An 18,168-nucleotide genomic window follows, 5' to 3' on the forward strand; every position below is an offset into this window, starting at 1 on the left:
AAGGAAAAATCCAATTTCGTTTCGAGCTTCTGAAAGTAATAACCACCTCCTTTCTCAGTGGAGACAGATTTATTTTTGTAGCACTTCTGCACACATTAGAACACACGTTTGGTAATATTTTTACCCCACGATGATAATTTGAATGGAATTGAGTAATCTTTCGGTTTGATTGATAATGGGAACAGATTGTTCTCCTCCTAAATACCATGCAGCATTATGAGCTCCAATAATTCATGGGAAACTGTTTTGTTTCCTGCATCTGAAAGCTCTTAATTGTTTACTGGCAACGCTCAAACACATATTTCACTCTTCACAACAAACATTTGCCAAAGCAGTCTTTTGAAACTACAAGTGTGGTTTTAAAATTGTCCCATGAGGTTTAACGTCTACATCTACAAACACACTTATGCCCTTTTCTCCTTCTCTCACATGCTATAACTTAGACATGCTGCATCCCTATCATGCAGGGAGTGTAATTGGTGGCTGTACTAATTGCTGCAGCACTCCAGAGCAACAAGAACAACATGGCCTCCCGACCACATGAAATTGTCTTATTTTACCAACAGCTTGTAGAAGAATCCATCAAGCTGCCATGCTAACCTCATCCTCTTTCCTCCAAAGGTCAAATTGTTTTCAAACCATAAATTTACAGGCTGCTGCTCTGAAAAACACAGCCCAGTTTGAATTATTTGTCTTTATCTGGTTGGTGTTATTGGGTCGGAATAACTTCAGTTGTGCTGCTCTGTGATTTGATGCTGAACCCAGCCTTAAATTACCAATAAAAGAAAGATACACAATTTGCATAGTTCTGGGAAATTTTAATGCCAGTGATGGGGAAAATAATATAATCCTTTCAAATATGCTGCACATGTTTGGTTTTTCTCCAACTCTCCTGTCAAACTTAAGCATATTGCGTCAGGGTTGCAGAGTCTGGGATGGAGCTCTTTGTCATCTTAGCAGTGGATGATCTGACCTGGGGTTGAATATTCTGGGGCATCCAATCACTGGAAGATTGTCAGCTGCCTTTAAAGTTTTCCCTCCTGGGAATAATCTTTCTTAAGCCTTGATCACACAAACCTTTGTCTTTGTAAAAATATATCTCCACCACATAGTTTAAAAATCTAAATTGTACACACAAGATCAGTTTCAGAAAAGCGTTCATCCACACAAATTCACTGAATTAAACCACAGAGTTGTTTTAAACTTGCCAAACCCATAGGGCAAAGCCGAAACCTATGTCAGCCAATCACAATCACTAAACAACCACAACTTCCTGTTGAGAATGAAACTGGGCGCCACGAGGTTCATTTGAGTGGAAGAGATGGAGAGATTGAACAACTGTTAAATACCGTGTTAGGAAATAAAGTTAATAAGGCACAAGACAACGTTGATTAGGAATCTTGTCAAAGCAAGTTTGAGCTTGCCAAAGCAAGCTCCATATTGGGAGGGATACTTTGTGTAAAACAGCTGCCCTCCAAATGCTCTTTCTCCTTTGCAACTCAATATATTGGAGCAGCAGGGTTGGGCTTGTGCAAGAAAAACAAGCAAAAAGCATCTGAACCTATGTAAAAAATCAACACGTCTCTGATAGCTGTATTTTTCCTCCACTGCATGGCCAAACAATAATCGTCACAAATATGATGTCACGCTGCATTATTTGTTGTAGTCCTTAAAATCTCTGGTTTCCAATGTACATATGTACACAAATAAGGATAATTCTCAAATGTTCAGAGTTGTTATTAATAATAATTCTTTGTGACATTAAACAGAGTTAATGAGTGGATGAAAGACCAAATCGCATAAAAATCAGTTTGATTTCCCAGATATCCAGCTATGTGTAAACCAGGCTTTAAACCAGAATAATGGACTGCAATTCATGGGCAACAGGAGTTGCTTCTCTGTGGTCATTGTTAATGTCTTTCCATCTTGTGCTGACATAACCCTGCAAGCTTCACTCTAGCAAAATTCCTGAAATTCATCATTGTGAATAAATCAATCAATTTACTACATTTTTATTAATCAATTGTGTTTTTGTTTTTTCTTGACTGCATTAACATGGAAACATTTTCTTTGACTATAAGATGCAATTTAATTGCAGGAAAATATTTTTCATCTTCAGCAAAAATATTACTTTGCTAAACATATGCATCAATTTAACTATTAAAAAGGGCATCAAAATCAAAACTTTTACTAAATGAAGTGAAAACAATAATCTGGTTCAGAACCAGTTGTGTTGTATTTAATTAGCAACCTGAGTTCAACTCTGCTTGTGAAAACTAAAGTTATGTTTTCATGGTTAAGCTTTTAGAGAAAGAAAGTAACTTCAAGACCAGCAGGTGGCAGTGTGAAGGCTCCAGTGCCGTTTTTGGTGCCATTTGGCAGGACACCACCAACAGTGGCTTATACCAGCAGAGACAGGATGAAAGTCTGGCTTAGTACTGATCTCTGGTAAGATATACAGCTGCTCTGCAAATGGGCTGTTCTGCAGTACTACTTTGCTGTAGCATGAGGCTGCAAGTTTTAAGGGTGGGGGGGGTTTCTGTTTTTTGTTTTTTTTGTCTTCAAATTGACAAAATTCCTTTCATCTGTTGATCAAAATCAACGTGGGATTGTGATATGTAAGAAGCCTGGTTCAGTTCCAATTGGTTTCGGAAGATGAGGCTGAACTTCGGGGCAAACACACTCCAACTCTTGTTAGATATAGAGAAGAAAAATCAGATGGAGCTCATTCCTAACCAAAACAAGAGAAAAAAAAAGTGACAGAGTTGTTGCAAATGTACAATAATTGTCAACAGCGGGAAGTTTTTTGCAACAGTGAAGTAAAATGCAGAGAGGAGCAGAATGACAGTCATGTGGATTCACCAGACACATGGTGTTTGTGCTGTGAAATAATCAGAAGTTTTTCCCCCTCTCCCCATGCTGACATGAGATATGATCTGCAGGATGGAGAAAGAAAGTGAAGGGAATGCTAGAGAGCCAGAACTGAAATGTGCACATGTGCATGCACCCAAACAGCCCCAAGTTAGACGGTTTTGTGCATTTCTTCCACCTGAAACAGGACTCCTTAAAAAGAAAAGCCTGAAAATCTTCACTGCAAGAGTGAAGCTTGCAGGGTTAAATATAATCTTGGGTCTTGGGCTCCACAGCCACCCTATCAAATACACAGAGTAGTTAAATCAAATGACTGGAAAGTGCACTCTGAACTCAGCCTTGGGCTAAGGTCGCATTCAAGCGGAAATGTAAAAGTTCCTGGCCCCCGACAGGGCCCCCTGTTCAGAGCTGTCCCTATAAAGAGACTTATAGCTGGTTACAGGGCTTGGAAGGGAGCCCATAGAAGGTCCAACAAGCCTCGACCGGCATTATTTCCTGTCTGCCTCTTTGTTTGGCGAAGCCTTTTATTTTGGCATGGTTCCTATTGCAGCACTCGACATCCCATTCAGAAAACAACCCACCCCTCCTCTACTCATCCCTTCAAGCCATGAGCATGCATTGCTCTTGTAATGTAGTTGTGAGCCACAGTCCTCAGGTTGCTGGCCTTCAAGTTTTCTGAAACAAATTTGTAAAGGCTGGAATGCCTTCTTTAGTTTATAACTTCTTATATGACGCACCAAATTTAAAAAAACTGCTACTTTAGCCACTTACTGCCTGGAGTTATTTACAGTGATTAAAAAAATATCCACAGTGTGAGTAGAATAAACACTACCAGACTTTAGTGAAATACTTACTCCATATTGGCTGTGTGACAGCTGCAAGTTAATTCCCAACAACAGGTTAATGGTTTATTCCTTAATTTACATGTATGTGTATGTTTCAGAATGCAGTTGATGCCCGATATTCACAGGGGATTAGGAACCATAACCTTTTAAAAAGAGCTAAACTCCACAAATACTTGAACTTCTTTAGAAAACATTTATGACCTGCTTATTTAAATAGATCAAACACCAAATATACCTGAACTTAAACATGTCATGTAATAGGTCCATGGTAGTCATGGATCTATTACAAGAAAGTCAGGAATAAACCCAATCCTTTTTAAGTATACAAGTTATGCTCACTATTGCTTTTCACATATTTAAAATAAAAATCTTCATTGTCACAATAGAACGAGCAAAGTGTCAGAGATGAGAGATTTGACCAGAAATCATTTTATAGTAAAAACTCTGACCACAACTTTTAGAAAATAAATATGCCATTTTAGGCCATAACAGTCACAAAAAAAACATTGCATCATCCTGAAGGGATTTATTTTTGCATATTAAAATAGCAGCTTAACATAAAATACTGGCATGGATTAACTAATCATTCTCTAGCTAACATAATCTGCATGCAGCAGCAATACTCAGTCACGTTGATGACCGTATACACACAGTATAAGCAGGTCCTACACTACATCTCAAAATGCTGTGCGAAAAAAGCGTGAATGTTGCATATTAGCATCACACATATAGTACCACATCTTACAGGTTCAGCTATGAAGAGACGTTGTGAAACAGGAGGTGCAACTAGAAATGGGCTATAGGGACTGGTAAAAATTTAGCTGAGTTTCAGCAATTGGTCAGAAAAGAAGGATGTACAGAAAATGTTAAGGTGACTGGTCAGATTTTCAGAAAAGTTGCAATGCCTGGTAAAAACTGCATGTCCGCGCAAAATTTGAGAATGGACTTACTAATATGGACAGTGGAAACCATCTTAAGCCTGGAAGCTAACATCCACGGTCTTTCTTATCTCTGCTCTTGTCGGTACAGCCAATCAATGACAAGGAACATGAATGCTGCTCCAGGATTGGCTGCTTTTCAAATGCCAGCCAATAACGTGTCAAGCTAGCTCTGTTTCTTGTCCATTTCTGATCCACCCGATGACTGCAGAGTCATAAGAGTATTTCTGCAAATAAAATGGCCAGTAAGTTTATGGCTATGCTCATTCATCACCCACCCTTTTCCCTTCATCTTATATTGTTATTTACATTTCTAAGTGCCACTTTGTTGCCTGAACCAGATGCCATCCGTTGTGTCTTTAATTCAATCAGGCAATGTGTGGAATATCCTATGCTCCTTGTTTAAGAGTGCAAATCTGCACCACCACTGCACGGGATCCGGACCCACCACACTGTCTAATATCTCTGGACCGGATACACACACAAAAAAAAATACTTTCAGGGTCAAATTTTAAAGGCATTAAGGGATATGTCAATCACATTTATAACCATAAGGTTTTTTTTCACCGAATCCCCAGAAGTTGGTGTAAAAGAATAAAATTTCCTGGTTATTCATTTCCATTTATAAATGAGCTGCACAAGCAAAGTTCTTTATTCTTTTATTGTAGGTGTAATTCATAAGTGTTCCAACAGTTAATAGTTTCCTTACCTCTCTCAAACAGCTTGAAGAGAATTGGAACTCCTAATTAAATTTGAGCCAAATTTATTGTTACCCGATAAAATAAAGTTACCCTCAATTACCAGATAAATTACCCTCAAAAAGGTTCTGTAAACAATTCTATTCAGTCTTTATTCTCCCCTCGTGTGCCTTTCTGAGCAGAAATGACTCTTAGAAGTTGGATTGAGTCATTTGGAGTAAATGAGCCACGGAGCTGAAACAGGTTGGCATGGTTCGACATGTCAGTCACAGTCCAGAAGCAGAGCACAGTAGCACCTTTCCATGTTGCCCGGCCGCTTGTCAGCAGCTACATTAAGCCATTACACAAGTGTGGAAACCGCCCCCGTGGCTGGCCCGCAGCAGCACACACATCCGCTCAGGGATACATACCATAATTATCCCCCCACTTCATAGTCATCTCCCCTGGCAACTGCAATCATACAGCAGAAATAGCTTGGGCTAATTCATTACTTCAGTGGAGGGAAGTTGGCTGCCTGTAATGACACCAATTGCCCTGACCTAAACAGCGGTAATAGGACCTCTCGGTACACTGGCGAGGAAATGGCTGCAATTGAGACTCTTCTACTTCCTAGCAACCAAAGCTAGGACCTGTAAGCCGGAGGGGGAAATGCTTTGCATTACCTGTGCCCCGCAGCTTGAGACTCAGCCTAATGAAGGCAAAATTGGATGAATTAAGCTGACTTTAGTGGGAGGCAACAAACAGAAAAGTGGAAGCATGTGTGTCAAATGGGGTTTCTAGCTGATACATTAACGAGTAGATTAGAGCTGACCGGAATCTGCTGGTCAGAAAAATCAGGAAAGACCAGAGGGGAAACAAACATGGGCCGCCTGCTGAGTCCCTGCTGGACAGACACAGTGTGGGGAGGTGGAGAAAAAGGTGTTAATGATGTAAAAAACGAAGGATATAAAAGTTAAATCTTCAGTATGTAACTTTTATAAAAACTATTTTTAACATGCTATAAGCACATTTAGCAGCGCTTTCACAAGGATGACTGACAGCACCAAGATGCACTTCTTCACTGCAATAGCATAGGGAAGAGATCAATCTTTTCACAGATTATCTGTCTCATGCAATACTGTCACAACACGGTGATAGCTTTAACAAATATATAAAACATTTTTTTATAAAAGTGACATACTACAGCTTTAAGAGTTTTTCTTTTGCAAAAATGATGTTGGGTCAAACAATATTAGATACTATATATGCCATACCAGATGGTTTCTGCATAGAGCTGGACAATGCAAAGGGTGAAAGAAAGTTCATCCAAGCAAAGAGAAGGGAATGTTTCCAAAAGTGTCAAGAAGGGACAAAGTGCTCTGAAGAAAGACTCACACAGGCCGAGAGCTCACATGGTCAGGGGGAAAAGGGTTGCATGAAGGACAAACACCGTCATTATTTACAGCACAAAGATGGAGCTAAAATGGAAAATCTGTGTAACAAAAGTTAGCACACCCTAAAGTCCAGTCGCCTGTTCTGCTACAATAACGTCTACTCAGTTTCAGTATAAAATCCTCCGAAGCAATTCATATTTATGCAAACTTTTCCTGACTATCCTCCTGTGAATGTCCTGAACCGCCTTTTTTTTTTAAACAAAACAGATCTCGTAGAGGGATGTGCTGTTATCAGGTTCTCCAGGCTAACCTCAAGTACATTCATGGTTCTCCTTTAGGAAAACAAAACATTGAACTTTAAAAATCAGTTTATGAGTTGTGTCAATTCAAAATATTTAACCAGTGTTAAATAGCTTCATACAAACACACCTACTAACCCCAGAATTGCCTCAAACAACAGCAGAAAATACAGGTTGGCCCCATATTACTGGTGGATCACATCCCTGCTCTCCTATTGGTTGGCCCTTAATAAAAGCAGCTTTCTTTATACGGCTCATCTGTTGGAAAGGCTACCTGTGGGATGAGGTATGGATCCAGGCGCCTGATTGGTCCATAGATAACGCCATCTGGCCAATCTTCAGTCAGCGAGGATGAGGCCAAGAGCCCGACAGGGCCAGAGAACCGTTCCAGTGGTGGAGTGGTGGGCAGATGGGAGCCAGCAGAGTTCATCTTCCTGCTGTAGTCCAGGTGGAGGTCCTGGCAAACTGCTTCATGACACCCTGAGCACACAGACACAACAGTTTGTCTATTTATGTTTAAAAACATCTTGTTCAGTAGTTTCACAATATTTTCTCAACAATTAAGTTCAAACTTTCCTGGAAATCTAACAGAAACACTTAAAATTATCTTAGAGCCCAGCTGGATTCCCATGGGCCCAAACATTCTCTGCGCTGCTCCTGAGACGATGAAAGACGCCTGGAAAGAACCGCAAAGCATGAAACAAAATGTCTGCAATCAATTTCTTGTCTGTTTTGAAATCATCAACAGGTGTAACTAAACCAGAAATGCATCACTGGGGAAAAATGAAGCTCGAAAATCATCTCAGCTGTTGAAAGATAAAAACCACTGCTCTCAGTGGGAGTGCGCTCTGTGGCCTCAGAAACCCAATTACTGAGCTGTACGGGAGCATGATGGGCAGCCGGGGAGTTAATTTGTTTACATTTGAATTTGCAATGTGATTCTTGCTTGAGAGGTGTTTCTATGTTCAAAGAAGTACAACTTTTGTCAGGAAGGGTTTGATTCATTCATTAACCAAGAAAAATAAGCTGCCACTGCTTAAGGAAAAAAAATATATATATATATATACTACCTTCCTCATGGAAGTTTTACATTTTACAAGTTAGACGTGTTGAAAAGGAATAAATATTTTAGGCTTCAGATGGGATTTTGAAGAACATTTGTTTCTGAAATTTAAAAACCATTAACTTAATTTTTAACACAAAAAACTAGTTTTTACGATAAAATTTCTGAGATTAAACTAAATTTGAGTTTTTCAGCTAAAATTTACTTCTTTTATCCTAACTACAATACGCTGTGATAGATTTGGGTAAGTAGTAAGTAAACTGCACTTATATTTACAGCGTTATTTGTCAATATTTTAAAAATCAACCCTTTTTTTCATAGTTATTCACTACTTTTTCCTGCTGTTCTACATAGAAATCCCATTAAAACATATTCATTTTCATCGGTTTGAATACTTTTGTACAACACTTTTATCATGACATTGAGTAAATCCATGTTTGTTGATTGTGTTTGAGGATTTTAGACAGAGATAAACTTCAAACACTCACCAAATGTCAAAGGTGCGTAGGCTACTTGGTTATATTTTTATTTTCTTGAACTGTCTGTGTTGGTGTTGCCATTTCCTGTCCCCAACACCTGCGTGTAGTTTGTTAATCACCACAAATGCTTCGTACCTTGTCTCTTTGTCTCTAAATGGGTCCATTCTCTACTTGTATGTCACTGAATGACCTAGCTAGAAGTGCTCAATAGCAACATGGGACGTGTTTGGAAAAACAGAAGGGTTCTGGCTAACATATCCAGCAGGAAACGTCTTCATCCGCTTTTTCTTTTTCTTCTTCTTCTGCATAAGCGCCACCTACTGGAACGGAGAGTTGATCGGGATGCAAAATATATGCCAAATAGATTTGATTAAAAAAAAACACACAAAACAAACAACTGTTTTGTTCTGCTGGTGATTGGCTCGTACGCAACACAGTACCTTATTTCCTACTTCAAGTACGCAAATGATAGTCTCCATGGCAACCCATCTAAATCCAACTGGACGTGCTTCCGTCCAGGCATCAAGGTGCTGGGCCTGCTGTGATATTATAATACTGTGATAAGCCTGAAGCAGGAGAGGCCATTGTCCAGTGCAACAAATAGAGACTGCAACCATATTGGTAAATCAGGGGTCCACAGCCCCTGTACAGGAGAGCTCCATCCTGCAACTTCTGGATGAATTCTTTCTCCAACTATGACGGCGTATTTTGGCCATTGTGGATAGTAAAAAAAGGAAATTTCCACCATAAACTCAGAAATTCTGAGATTAATCTCAGAAATTTTCCAGAAAAAAAGAAAATTCTGTTTCAAAAGTTGAACGTTTGCTAGAAAAAAATCTTTTAATCTCAAAAATGTTCTAGAAAAACCCAGGAATTTCCAAAAGTCAAAAAATATTGATTTTTAATTGTCAGAAATGTTCATGTTTTTTTTAAAGAAAAAAAAAATTTAGGCCGAAATTTACTCTTTTTTTTTTTCTGCCTACAATGGCCCTACTCTGCCATCGTAGTCAGCACACCTGACTTCCTTCATCAACGGCCTTTCAGTTCTGCAGGAGCCTGCTAACGAAACGATTCAGGTGTGTTGGATAAGGGAAGCATCTAGAAGTTACAGGACGGTAGCTTTTGAAGGCTGGACTTGGGCACCCTGGCTCTGTAGCAACATCTCCTGTTGCTTGGCTCTCAACAGATATTGCATATTACATCATAAGCACACAATAAGTTTTCAGTAGAGAAAATCAGTTACAAAATATACTTTCTTTAAAAACAACATTTTTATTTAGAGTTGCTTAGAGTTAAATTGAGTTATCAATTTAACTCAATTTGGGTTCAACTGGAAATTGAAGCTATGTGAATTCTGTAATCTGAAAATGGACTATGTACCAAAATTAAGCATTGTGGGTAAAAGCTGAGCTCCTCCTTTTGTGCTCTCCATCTGCAGCAGGCCATGTGTTTGGTGACGCTTTGAGAAGTGGGTCAGAGCAGCTGAGAAGCCCACCATCAGTCATCTCTGGCCGCTTCAAGTCACATCACACAAACAATGGCACTTCATGGGTAGGGGCTCGTCTTCCTTCCTGCCTGGCTTCCTGTCGATCGTTCTGCCTGAACTGGCAAACTCAATGTGCCCCCCCTCCACTACGCTTTAGCCCCCCGTACCCACTCCCGCTCTCCACGCCGCCTCCTCCTCCTCACTCCAGCAGTCCTCTCTTCTTCCTGAATCAAACAGCAAAGCTGGTAAAATGTGAGCAAAACAGGGGGCCTGACAAGGTGACAGGAAAGAAATGATAAATGACAACAACACCACATCTGTGGAAGTGGAACATACCAGGTCAACAAGCAGGGGCTATTGTCATGTAGATGGAGGAGGCGGTGGGGTGTGAAGGTATTGAATGTTCTGTTTGGCACCTACAGTGCAGTAAACTTTTTACCCCGCCTTCACCTCCAGCTCCTTTCTGATGCAAGAGCCTTGGAAACAAATTGATAGTATCTATGCATTTCCTCTGCACAGACCGCAACCTTTACCAATGGCTGACCGTTGAACATCCAAGGCCATAATGATCACAAAAGAAAGTAGGAAATCCTCCTGTGATGGATCACTTTGATGAAAACATAGTACGAAGGGAATCTAATTACTTGCACCTAGAGTTTACATCACCTCATCACGAGAATGAGTATTATTTTATGGTTTATTTCAACTCTCCTTGCATTGGGACTGATGAAAGAATTTTTCAATGTAGGACAAGTAGACAAGACTAATGTTTTTGAAGAGAGGTTTTATTGTTTGGAGGTTTTGGCTACAATGACCAGAAGTTTATTTGGAAGATCAGGTGAGGATTTCAGATCTAAATACACTGTACCAACTGTTCAGCAAAGCGTTGGTTGCATAATGCTGAGGGTCTACTTTGGTTCAAGTATTGTTGCATTGCTTAGAATGGATCTAAATATGAAGAATTCCATGAATGAATTCCAGCAGTCCTGCCAAGAAAAGTTTCTCAAAATATCCACCAGAATGAGAATATTCACCCAATTTTTTTAAATCACAGAAGTTGCATGTTGTATAATCAGTCAACCCTGAAAGTGAAGGATTATATTGTTAATATGACAGTGAAGCTAAAAAAAAAGAACGTAAAGTTATTATTAATGTCCTTTAGCATCTATTTTGTTGAGAATAGCAGTAAAACAGATTTCTGCAGCATGCCTTAACCCGTAATCTCTGCAATACTGTAGACTCTAAGTGTTAGAAGGGTGTACTTCCTGAGGATGCGAGATAGCTTATCTGCAGCAGACCTATTTAGGTCACTTGTAGTTCAGCATGTCTGCTGCACAAGCAGAGGAAGAGTAGCAACCTTTAGCATTATGGGCAACAGTTTCATCGGCTCAGGATGATTTATTACCATTTTAATGGCATCCTGACAACTTTGCTATCAGCAACTTGAATCACAGATTACGGGCGGAAAGTCGTAAAGTCCAAAGAATACCTGAGAGCGCTAGGACTGACATCACCGTGCTGGTCTGCGGACAAGAGGGAAACCTACTGACAGCCAGGGTAGACAGATGGTAATTTGTGTCTGTTTGTTTTCTGAGTTCCTCTCAGGCTATAATTTTAGATAAAGTTCATTCATACCATTTACATAACAAAATGTTCTCTTTGCCTGTCCTTCCAGTGGCAAGGTGGATTTTTTTTATGTGCTCCCTCTTATAAATCAGATTTGTAATGTTTTCTCAGTACACTGATGGTGTTTGATTAATACATATACACATTTGTTGTACAACACAATATCATTCTCCTTTGATCAGTCATACCAAGTCAGAACTGCTCCACAGACAGCGATATCCCTAAATCACTATTATCACGCAGCTGATAGGAAGGAATGCAAAACTCAGAGTCCTAGTCCCCTGGCATCAGATGCAACAAAATATCACTCCGACCTTTAAGTGATCATATAAAAGAAAGGCGTGCTGAGAAAGGGGGATTTTTTTCCCTTTACTGCAGGCGTTCAGTCTGCCTCCAGTGAGAGCTCTTTTAAAGTTGCACCTGTGCAGCATGGCGGGGGTAAGTCTGCAGGCTTGATGTGGGCCCACTGTGTTCTCAACCCCCTCAGGAAAGGAAAGTGTTAGAAGGGGCTTTGTTGTCTGCTCTTGCTACACCTCATATATATTTTAAAGGGACAAACACAAAAGAGCAGTCTGGCCCTCCGTTGTTTATAAAAATCAACGAGGTGGAAGGCCTCTGATATTCCCCTAAAGGTAAATTAAGTGTTTCATTGTGCCCAAACTTCAACATGAATATGAGTCTTCACCATTGCTTTATCCCTCACAGTAGATGAGGCACTTCCAGACAGCTGGTTTCACTTTTTCGCTCCTCTCATGCTTTTCTTTTGTTCAAAGTCTACCTCTTTGATTCATCCTGAGTAATGGTGTGAGATCCCCTTTATTCTTCTCACACGTCTTCTACAGCTGGTCGTCCTCTGAGCAGGACACTGGAACAGACACGGATCAGGAACTGTAGGCCTGTTTACACGATCGCCACAGGTTTCCATTTGCTTTTTAAGTAACCAGCTGTCTGTACATGTTGTCTTCCTGCTGCTGTTTTCATATACTGCACATATATAACTTTACAGTATGTTTCGGAAATGTTTGACAGCGTTTTCTGCTCATATTCTGTAATTAAACACATTTATTGTAGAAATCAGTGATGTTACCACTTTCATACCATTATAACAAGGACAAAGATCGTTAAATATGTTTTGAATTTGAATTTGTTTTATTATATTTGAGTAAATTAAACACAGAAGTATCTTAGCTCCCCTCTTAAAAAAGATTCACAGCACATATGTTCATATATAATGCATGTTTCTCTTTTTGAGTTAATTCACTATTTCATTCCGTGTCAGAGTTAGGATTCACAGCCTCGGCTCTGAATATTGTCTTTAGGGAAGGAAGGGTTTAAACATACAAAAATTGCTAAACATTTTTCCAAATCTGTTTTGTATTTCTGCTTTACATGAGAAAAAATTCTGCTACTGGTGTTTAAATTAAAAATAAACGATTAAAAAAGAATGGTTTGAGAACTGCTGGAGATATATCATTACAATTCATGACACTCCTGTCTACTCTACTCTTGTTACGTTTAGTTCAATTCATGAAAAGTGCATTCACAACCGAAATAAATCTGCACAAAAAGAAAGTCCAGCTGGTTCCAATTAAATATAGTTCTTCTCATTCTCGTGTTCTTATGTTTCCTCACCTGAACTGGACTGAACAGCTTTACTGATTTGAATTTCACCAGATTTTTCAGGTATTAACTTCAATACTGTTGCAGATATGGGATTCTGTCCAGGAGTCTCCACTGTCACTTGACTGCCTCCAGAATAAACATTTTTATTTATCGTTTAAAGAAAAAAACAGACCAATTTAAACTGGATTGCTGCTTGATGCAAACATTGTATTACTTAAGATACGTTGATACACTGAGAGAGTTTGCTACCCTCAAAAATTGATTTTTCCGACAAGATATCATGGATGATTATCTATGACTCTGTATTTTATATCAAATAGCCGGCATCAGTGGTCCAAATTAACAGAAGTCGAGGTGTTGCACAAGCCTTTCTCTATTTCTCCCATGAGCCTGCACACATCCTATGAAGTGCCAATCATCCCACAGCTCACCATGTCAGGGTCTCACCAGGCCCCGTGATGGACAGGTTTTCTTTCTTCACAGAGGTGTGGTCTGCAGGAGTCAAGCTGAGTCGTATTATTGGGGGACATACTTAATAAGATCTACAGCAGGGAAAGTGCCGGCCCTTAAGGTTCGATTTCCCCTTTGGCATAATACCGCCTTTGTGGGGCACGGAGATAGAATCACACCTCTTGCAGAGTCCTAAATTGAAATGTAAAGGAGCGAGCTGGGTGGGAAAAGAAATGATTAAATTATGTTCAGAGGGAAAACTTCCAAATTCTGCCAGTGAGAAAAACACTTTCTACGTCACATTTGACGAGTTGTTGTCGTTTTGATATTTAGCTCTCTTAGTGCCTCGTTAAACCTCTTAAATCCTCCTCCATGTTCAAAGCTGGGGAGAAAACAAAAAATAAATGGAAAGAAGGTGATTCACTGATCCAACGATGTAATTCCTTGACACATTTCTTGTAACCACTGCTTGATCTTAAGCCCAGAATCAACAACAGATAAGCCATTTCTGTGTCCCTTCTCTTTGATCTAGAGTACCCCTCCTTAAGCCTCCCCCGGCCCTCGGGGGTAGAACTCATACGGTTCTTCTTCTGGACCCCCGTTCTGGATCTGGTGCTGAAGACCCTTGAAGAAGGGGAAGGGGGCCCTGCTAAACAGATGCCTGAAATCCTCCCACTGGGCCTCATTCCTTCACTGTAATAGACTGTCTGTAAACACATGATGATATGATTATGAAAAGTATTTTTAAAGGAATTCAATGCTAAACTACCTCCATCTGTAGTTTGTGCCTCTTCGTCCATACACCAGGGATTTGAAGCATTACTTACTGAGCATTTTAGTGTGTTTGACTTTAAAAACGCAGCAACTTAAAATACCCTAAAAGGAAGAGAAGAGTCACATAAGGTCAGCTCTTTTATGGAGGTAATCAGAGTTCTCTTCCTGTCTATTCTTGTCCTATTCACAGAAGCTGGCCTTCTCTCCCAAACTGAAACTGGACACCCAAGGGTTTTGTTATGGGTTTACAGCTCCAGAGGACAAGGAGAAAAATAAGCCAAAGAAGGGAAAAGGTGGGGGGGGGGGCAGCGTTGCCTTTGGTGTTGGAGCTTTGCTGTAAAACTGACATGGAAAACTACTTCTGAGGTTTGTGCTTTTAATAAAAAATGGTAATTGTGTTGCATGAATATGTTTATAGATCAATTAAACTAGTTTGAAAAGAGCTAACCACAAAGGAAATAGATGCAAACTGTGAAATCATGTCATTGCATCCTGTATGGAAACGACTTCAGTTTGATCCAAGTTGATAAAGTCTGCACAGACTAAAGGAGACAGGATTTATCTAGCTGTAACTCACTCACTGGCAAAAGATAGGTGGTCTGCTCGGATATTTAACCAATCTTCTTATCTAAAATGACAGAGCTGGTTTCCTAAAAGGCCTTTCAACAGGGTTGTGTTCAGGGTCATCTCAGAAGCTTTACTGTTTGATGTTTGGATCGTTCTCCTGTTAGAAAACCCATTGTGACCAAGTTTCAACCATCTGACCCAAACAATCTCCATCAGAAGAGAGGACATTAGTCAGATTATGCAACAACAACACCAATGACACCAATGTCTTTGTCCAGACAGAAGTGAGTCAAAATTCAACATCTTATTACTGATGGGAACTCTTCCCTGGTCTCCAAAGTCAACAGCTTCAAGCATGACTTATATTTGCACTTGGCTAAATGGAAAACAAACGCATTTGGGAATTTTATTATTTTTTTTATAGACAAGACAAAGATTGATCTGTTTGGTCAATTGACAATAAGAACTTTCAGAGAAGTTAAGGTGATGTTTTCTAAATGTAAAACTGCTGTGGCAATTGTCAAGCATGATGGTGTCTGCATCATGCTGAGGGCTTTTTCTAGTGTCAGTGAAACTGGTGCAATGCACAGCAGAGAGGGCCATGTCCAGATTCACCAGGTGAATAATTACCTTCATATTATGCCAACAGAGTCGTAAAGCAGAGCTAATTTAGTTGCTTGAACTGATAAACAAGAAAACTGTAAATAGATCAGTGACTGACAGACTTTTTTCTATGGTTCCTTAAAAGATCAAATTTGGTCCTTGTTGTTAAACGGAGAAAAAAGACAAAGTGAGAGAAGAAAAATATATTCAAGAAACCCAAAGACTAAATAAATTAACTAAGACAGAACCCCAAAAAATAAAGAAAATCAAACATAGAGAATATAAAATCTTCCTCATTGTGGAATGTAAAAAAAAATATATTTTTTTTTAAAGTTACAAAAATGCAACAAAATAAATCCCTGTGAACAATTTTCTCTCCTAAAATGATGATGATTCAGGCAAAATAAAACATTGGTGCAGATTTGGCATCCTCAGCTCCCTGGGATCAGAGCTGAGTGTTCATAGAGAAACTGGTATTTCACAGGATCAAGGCCAGCCTGATCTGAAGCTCGACAAGAGGTCAAAATATGTCAGCAGGCCCACCTGTTGGAGGACCACACAGCAGACTCAAAGGTCTGCTGATAGTGTAGGAGATTAAAGTCTATCTATCTGTGTCTGGGCAGACTCTTAAAGGGCGGCGGGGGTCATCAAGAAAGGGAGGTGAAGGAGGCTTTGAGGGTCGAAGGGTGAGCATCCGGCAACTGGGAGGTTAACCATGGCACTGGGCATGGGGGTTGAAGCGTTGGGACTTCCAGTCGGTCACTGGTTGAGTGATGGGGGGAAAAAAAAGAAAGTCCCTCATGACCCCCACCCTTTTGCTCCCCAGCCGAGAAGAGTTGGAGGGAACTAAAGCCCCCCATTGTTGTCCCCTCACATGGGATCACCAAGTCTCTGGCAGGAGGAGGAGGATGGGGGGGTTGGAGAAAGGATGGCGCTGTTTTGGGAGGGGGTGGTATGGTGTGTGTGAGCGTTGGGAAGTAATGGGGGGGTCGTCCCGCCAGCTCAAACACAATCGTGTGATAGGACTTGGCCCTATCTAATCAAGGGCAGGAGGTCACTTCCGAACAACTGGGCAATAAAAGATTATTTCCAGCCACATAACAGAGGAGCCGTTGAAGGGGGAGGAGAGAGGGAGAGGGGTGGGACTGAGCAACAGCAGGATGGGGAGGGGGGAGAGTGACTGTCTGTGACGAGAGGAAGTGAATTGAAAAAAGCCAGCAGACGGGAACCATCTGTCTGGATGCGTAGTCTAATCTCAGAAAAAAGAGGGAATGATGTGGGGCGGGGGCGGGGTGAGGGAATAAAGAAAGGCCAAGCTTCCTCCTCTCCGTTGCCAAATCCGTCTATCTTTTCTTGCTGTGTACCTGATGTGCATGTGGGATGCTTTTTTTGTTGTCGCTGGTTGAGATATCAAAGGAGAAAACGGAACAAAAGTGGGCACAGGGGGGCTGGAATGCAGAAAACACATTTAGAAAAAGTCCCCTGGGGTCGTTAAAGAGGAACAAGGACGTGATTCTGTAAGAGAAAAAACTTAGAGATAGTTTTTAACTGGGAGAGAGGGATCTCATGGTTCTTCTTCATCAAGGTGATTTATCTACGATGCAGGCTCTTATTTCTATTTATTTAAGATGAAGTATTGTCAATACTTTGATGTGCAAAAATTTTCTTACCCCTTAAATGTTTTCAAAAACTTTGATTTACTTTAATTGGGCTTTAAGTGACACAGTAAGAGAAAGTGACTTGGAAGGAAATGATTCACAGATTTTTTTTTCTTTTCTTAGCATTTATTTAAAAAAAAATGAAAGCTTTCATTTGCATTTTGTATTGATTTTTTTTATTCATTCCTCGCAAAACTGCTCAAGCAGAATTAAATTGCATGTGAAGCTTTTGTGAACAGCAGTCTTTTCTGTCTAATAGTTTCCCCACAACATGATTCTACCACCACCGTGTTTGGTGGTGTGATCAGGATAATATGCAGAGTTAGCTTTCTGCCTCATAAATCTTCTTACATTTAGGCAGAAAACATTAACTTTGGTCTCAGCCCATTCTTCAACAGCTGTTTTGTTCTTCACATGATTTGTGATAAACAGAAACATGTTACAGGTTTCTTGTAACAATGTTAACTTTTTCTTTTTTTTTTTACTATTTTTGAATAAGGCAGCCATTTTTGCCCATTAATCCATCTGCATAAAACATGTTTAGAGCTACAAATGTTTAATAACCTTTTATTAAAAGACAACTTGAAATGTTTAATAAATATCTACTATAGGAAATTTCTGGTCATTTTTAATAAACCACCATGTTATTTCTGTTTCTTTGATTTGGGGAAAATGTTTCCAACACAATGGTGACAAAAAAGTAAATAAATGTAAGCAATTGTGTCATTATATCATGGAGATTCAATGTAGGATTTATTCCATGCAAAAAACTAAAAAACTGCAAAAACATTTTTTTAGAACTATATATATATATA

At 39.8% G+C, this 18,168-nt stretch overlaps 1 long non-coding RNA gene across 4 annotated transcripts in view; it reads right to left on the reverse strand.

Moving 5' to 3' along the window:
• Positions 1–9,028, reverse strand: part of LOC103137291 (uncharacterized) — an 88,565-nt gene extending 79,537 nt beyond the window's left edge. For all 4 annotated transcript variants that reach the window (XR_476110.2, XR_001661951.1, XR_476111.2 and 1 more), the window contains exons 1-2: positions 8,576–9,028; positions 7,299–7,504 (exon numbers count right to left, since the gene is read on the reverse strand). This is a non-coding gene — a long non-coding RNA (uncharacterized LOC103137291). The remainder of the gene's footprint in view (positions 1–7,298; positions 7,505–8,575) is intronic.
• Between the last annotated feature and the right edge of the window lie 9,140 nt (positions 9,029–18,168).

This window comes from Poecilia formosa, unplaced genomic scaffold (genome assembly GCF_000485575.1).
Source record: "Poecilia formosa unplaced genomic scaffold, Poecilia_formosa-5.1.2 Scaffold39, whole genome shotgun sequence".
In the NCBI taxonomy this organism is placed as follows: domain Eukaryota; kingdom Metazoa; phylum Chordata; class Actinopteri; order Cyprinodontiformes; family Poeciliidae; genus Poecilia; species Poecilia formosa.